This window comes from Oryctolagus cuniculus, chromosome 11 (assembly GCF_964237555.1).
Source record: "Oryctolagus cuniculus chromosome 11, mOryCun1.1, whole genome shotgun sequence".
Classification (NCBI taxonomy): domain Eukaryota; kingdom Metazoa; phylum Chordata; class Mammalia; order Lagomorpha; family Leporidae; genus Oryctolagus; species Oryctolagus cuniculus.
The window spans coordinates 54,394,503-54,400,477 of NC_091442.1; positions in this window are offsets into that span (position 1 = coordinate 54,394,503).

Here is a 5,975-nt window from a genome sequence, read left to right on the forward strand (position 1 = left end):
GCCAGCTTGGTTTCGTTTTTCTAAATGTCTCTGGGAGGCCTTTCCTTCATCGTGGGAAATTAAGCTATTTGAGCAGATATTCTTTCTTTCCACAGCCATGGGGCTGTCAGGCAGGAAGTTAGAAATTAGCTTATGTGTGTAAGGGCCTAAGGAAACTGACATCTAGAGCAGTCCAGCATCTGCACTTCAGACTCCTGCCCAGACCCTGATAACCTTCCAGGTGGTCCCGCCCCTTCTACTTGGCCTGATAAACATCTTTCCTCTAAGAAGGGCGCCCTAGAGAGAAAGAAGCCCCTTGGCTGGCCCAGCAAGGCTTCCCCTGTCTGACAACCTCTGAGGTAAACTTGGAAAGGAATTTTTTGTATTTGCACCCAACAAACACTTCCACCAGGCTCCCCATCCTTTGTCCAGGAGGGGGAGGGGGAGGGGTAAAGAAACTCCCTAAAAACCAGGAGTCTAGACAAAGACTGCACACTCAGCCCTCTGCTCTCTGCTGAGCCACACACCTGGCCTGCCCAGCTGTCTTCTCTCCATTCAACCATGTAACCTCGCTCTCCCCCACTCCGAGTGACTGGGCACTTGGATGCCCTATCGTCAATAAAACCTTAACTCTCTGTCTCACGCCTGAATTCTTTCTTGCATGAAGACAAGAATCCCATGGCTTCCATGGCTCTTTTCTCCAGTGACAAAACTGTGCACACTGCTAGTAGATTTTAGAAAAGGCAATCTTAGAAAGATCAAATTGAGTTTTGAAAAGTTCAAGTCTAAAGACCCCACCTGTAAAATGCATAAAGCAGAAGCAAAGAAAGTTGTCTGTCTCCTAAACATGAGAATAGTTTCCTTTGCAGTGAAATGGAATACTTCTTTAAAAAAAAAAAAGATTTATCTGTTTGAATGGCAGAGTTTAGAGAGAGGAAGAGACAGAGAGAGTGATCTTGCATCTGCTGAGTCACTACCCAAATGGCTGCTACTGCTGGGGCTGGGCCAGCAGCTCCCTTTGGGTTTCCCATATGTGTGGCAGGGGCCAAAGCACTTGGACCATCTTATGCTGTTTTCCCAGGCATATCTGTAGGAAGCTGGGTGGGAAATGAGCTGTCAGGACTCCAACTGGCACCCATATTCCAATAAATAAACTTTTTAGAAAGGAATCAGAGAGAGACGTCTCCAAGATGGCGGAAAAGGGAGGGAGTTTACTGATATAGTACGAAGATAGCTTAATAAAAGTGGAAATCGTGTAGTCTCAGGGAAGAGTTAAGGAAAAAATGGCAGAAGAACTCTTCCATAATTAGAGGGACATGGTGCACCTATGTGGAGGGCATGGGTGCTCTCAGCTTGGGACCCCAGCTGTCGAAAGCCTCCACACCAGCGCTGGAAAAAGAGGTGAGACAAAACTGCAGTAGCCTGAGACACGGGCAAACAAGTGGCAGGAAGAGCCTAGAGGGAACAGGCTTGAAGCCCCCTGGAGGAAAGTACACCACCCTAACTAGAGGAGAGAAAAAATAAAAGGGACGGTGTGGACACGATTCTCTCTCTCTACTCACCTTACAAAGGCATCGAGACAATATAGCAGGCACCATTTTGGACATATGTAACAGCTGAGCCAGCTTGGGGCTGTGTCTGGCAATCAGCTGAGCAGAAAAACCTGACTTTGGTGAGGAGTAATAACAAGAGACTGAGACCTATATGTGGAGCTTATGAACTGGGACTGTGAAAAAAAAAAAAAAAACCTGAGGGTGTGTGAGAGAACTCACAGTGTGGCTGAGACGTGAGTAGTCTTGGCGGGAGACGCCACAAGCTCTGGCGGCCCTGGCTACCCGGAGAGAGACATTGCAGGGGAATCTGAGCTTATGCTGAGGACTGCACAGATCCTTTGCATGGTCCTTGGGACAGAGCAGATGAATATTATACCCACAGGGGCCAGCGCTCAGACACTGACTGCCTTCAAGGAGAATAGCTCAGCTTTGTAGAAATACTTCCCTTCTGAATAAAAAAAAGAGAGAGATTTACCACACCAAACCTGGGTGTGTCACTTTTGGCACACCCTTAACCCTGAAAAACCGAACAGAGCTCTCTGGCCACACCCACCATAAGCCTCTAGAGATTCAGTGAAAGCAGACAGTCCACTTATCTACAGCGTCAGAGCACAATGAGAAAAGCCACCACGGGGTGGGGAGGGGGTAAGAAACTATACTGTATCTCCACAAATGCCAAACAATGCAGAAACCGAGGAAACAAGAACAAGGAAGACAACGTGATGCACCCAAAACAACATGACACCTCAATACAAGATTATGAAGACAATGAAATAGAAGAAATGCAAGAAATGGAACTCAAAAAATTGATGATAAGAATACTTAGAAGTAATCAAACACAAACGCATGAACTACTGAAATCCATGCAGGACATGAAAGAAAATCTCTCTCATGAAAATGAAATCTTAAGGAGGAATCAAAATGAAATGAAGAATTCAATAGAACAAATAAAAAACGCAGTTGAGAGTCTTAAAAACAGAGTCAGTGAAACAGAAGAGAGAATATCGGACTTAGAAGACAGAGCATAGGAAAGTATACAGTCAAACCAAAGAAAAGAAGAGGAAATTAGAAATCTAAAAAATATTGTTGGGAATCTACAGGATACTGTTAAAAAGCCCAACATTCTGGTTCTAGGAGTTCCTGAAGCCATGGAGAGAGAGAAAGGATTAGAAGGCCTTTTTAGTGAGATGCTAGCAGAAAACTTCTGGGGTTTGGAGAAAGAAAAAGACATCCAAGTACAGGAAGCTCATAGAACCCCTAATAAACATGACCAAAATAGATCCTCACCATAACACGTTGTAATAAAAATCACCACAGTGAAACATAAAGAAAAGATTTTAAAATGTGCAAGAGAGAAACGTCAGATTACTCTCAGAGGATCTCCAATTAGACTCACAACAGACTTCTCATCAGAAACCCTACAGGCTAGGAGGGGATAGTGAGATATAGCCCAAGTACTAAGAGAAAAAACTGCCATCCCAGAATATTATATCCTGCAAAACTCTCATTTGTGAATGAAGGTGAAATAAAGACTTTTCGGCCGGCGCCACAGCTCAATAGGCTAATCCTCCACCTGTGGCACCAGCACACCAGGTTCTAGTCCAGGTCAGAGCGCCGGTCCTGACCCAGTTGCTCCTCTTCCAGTCCAGCTCTCTGCTGTGGCCAGGGAGTGCAGTGGAGGATGGCTCAGGTCCCTGGGCCCTGCACCCACATGGGAGACCAGGAGAAACACCTGGCTCCTGGCTTTAGATCAGCACTGTGCACCGGCCACAGCATGCCGGCTGCAGCAGCCATTGGGGGTGAACCAAAGGAAAAGGAAGACCTTTCTCTCTGTCTCTCTCTCTCACTGTCTACTCTGCCTGTCAAATAAAATAAAATAAAATAAAATAAAATACCTTTCATAGCAAACAGAAATTGAAAGAATTTGTCACCACTCGCCAGGCCTGCAAAAGATGCTTAAAGATGTGTTACACAGAAATACAGAAACATGACCATCAATATGAAAGAAGGTAAAGGAAGAAAACCTCCCAGTAAAAGATCACAGGAAGTTCAAAGCATATATTAGAAATATCTTTGCAAAAATGGCAGGGCAAAATCACTACTTATCAATAGTCATATTGAATGTAAATGGCCTCAACTCTCCAGCTAAAAGACACAGACTGGCTGAATGGGTTGAAAAACAAAACTCATCTATTTGCTGCTTACAAGAAACACATCTTTCCAACAAAGATGCATGCAGACTGAAAGTGGAAGGTTGGAAAAAGATATTCCATGCCAACAGAAACCAAGAAAAGAAAGAGAAAACCGGCTGGGGAGGTACAAGGCTAAACAAAGATTTAACATTTCAAATAAGCCTTAGCTCTTCTAAGACCTACAGATAGGAAATGTTTGGTAAATTGTGGGGAGCAACTCGGACTAGACTAAGTTACTCGAATTAAGACTTATTCTATGCATCTGCTCTCCCACAATATGGCGCTGGGAGAGGAGGAAACAGCTTCTACACAGCTGCCTCCAGTTCAACCAATAAACTGTAGGACCTGCTCCTGATTGGAGGAGAACAGCGTACTCGGCATGTGGGTAGCAGAGTTGGGATTGGTGGAAGAGGACTATAAAGGAGGAGAGAGACAACATGCACCAGGAACATCTAAAGGGAACATCTATCTGAAGGAACATCTGAGCAGCCCCCGAGAGAGCCGGCCGGCGGTGTGCCGCTCCCCCGTGGAAGTGGGGAAAGTGGCAGGGGGAACCGCCCTTCCACGGAGGTGGAAGGGTCGGTAGCCAACCCGGGAAGAACCAGCAGCAAACCCGGGGAGGGCCGAGCAGACAAAAGAACAGCGCAGGGTCCTGTGTCATTCCTCCGCGAAGAGGGGGAGCGACATAATGGTGCCGTGACTCGGATATGAAGCCTAGGCAGGGTTTAGTGTCGTTCCTCCATGAAGAGGGGGAGCGACAGTAAATATTTTAGAATATGGTGATTTCAGTCCATTAGTGAACAGCAATCATCATTTGGCTCATGCATTCAAAGTCATTGCTGTTATTGTTGATCACTGAAGACTGGATTCAAAGTAGATTATAGTTGATTGGCAGCATCAGCTAAGCAGGAGGTTCTAGTTGTAGTCTCCCCCATATAAAAACTGATTAGCAAACATACACACACAAGAATGCCTTTGTGTGAATCCAAGAACCCAGAAGTAAGCTCGGAGTGAAAAACAGAAAACTCAACACTAATGTCAGAAATAGTTTCACTTCACCCACATGACCCCTCTTCAGGTAGGCACAGCACCACCCCAACAGGGATCCCCTGAGCCTAGAGTTCCTCCAGTGGTGAAAAGAGGGCCAGCTTCCACAGTGTGCTTGGGCACTTCACAGGAAGTCCGCCTCTGTCTTGCTCCATGGGGAACTCTGGGGTAACTGGCAGGGCCAGATTACATGGTCTCAGTGAGGAACAAAGAAGGTAAGTTAGGCTCAGAGTAACCGCACACAAAGTTTACTGGCAGCATTACGTGCCTGGCAGTGGGCTTGCATAACCAGTGAGCCCAGCAAGCAGCTCCACCCACCTGTGGAGCTGACCTGGCAGCCCCAGATGGCTAGGGAACAAAGTCAACTGTTTAGCCAGGCTAAGATCTCAGCCAGATGAATGGCTCAGTTGGGGAGCCCAAGCTGTGGCTCCGCCTTATTGCAGAGCACAGCCTGTTGTCCAGCCCAGTCAGGGAGCACGGCCCATGGCCTTCCCTGACCGCATAGCTCAGGCCCTATTCCAGGGTACATTCAGCAGCCCCACCCAGCAGGAGAACTTGACCAGCGGCCCTGTCTCATTAAAAGATGCACCCAGAACAGCACTGCCCATGCAGCCAACTCAGACCATGGTCCTGTCCAGCTGCAGCTGACAGCCCTGCCCAATCAGGATTCAGACAACAGTACCTCCCTAGCCAGGGAGCAGAGCCTGTAATTCCACCAGACCAGAGGCAACTGTGGAGCCCCGCCAGCAGTCCCATCTTACCTGATAGCAGGCACAACATCCACACCTGACTAGAGACCCTGGTGGCAAACCCATCCTGTCTGCAGATGCTGCAGGCAGCCCACTATGAATTCAGGCTGGATAGGCTTAGGACGTTCCTTCACCATGAAAGAAAACCCATAAAGGCTGGGAGAGGCGATTACCTCCTCAAATATGCAGACACCAATGAAAGGGTACAAAGGATCATGAAGGATTCAGGGAGACATGACCCCACCCAAGGACATTCATAAAGCTTAGCTCCCATAATACTTGATCCTAAAGAAAAGGAGATCTATGAAATAACTTAACAAAGAATTTATAATATTCTTCAGTGAGCTACAAGGAAACACAAATAGACAACTAAATTAGGAAAACTAAGAATGAAAAAAAAATTGAAATGTTCAACAAGAAATTGAAACAAGATTTTAAAACCTAGAGGTGAAGAA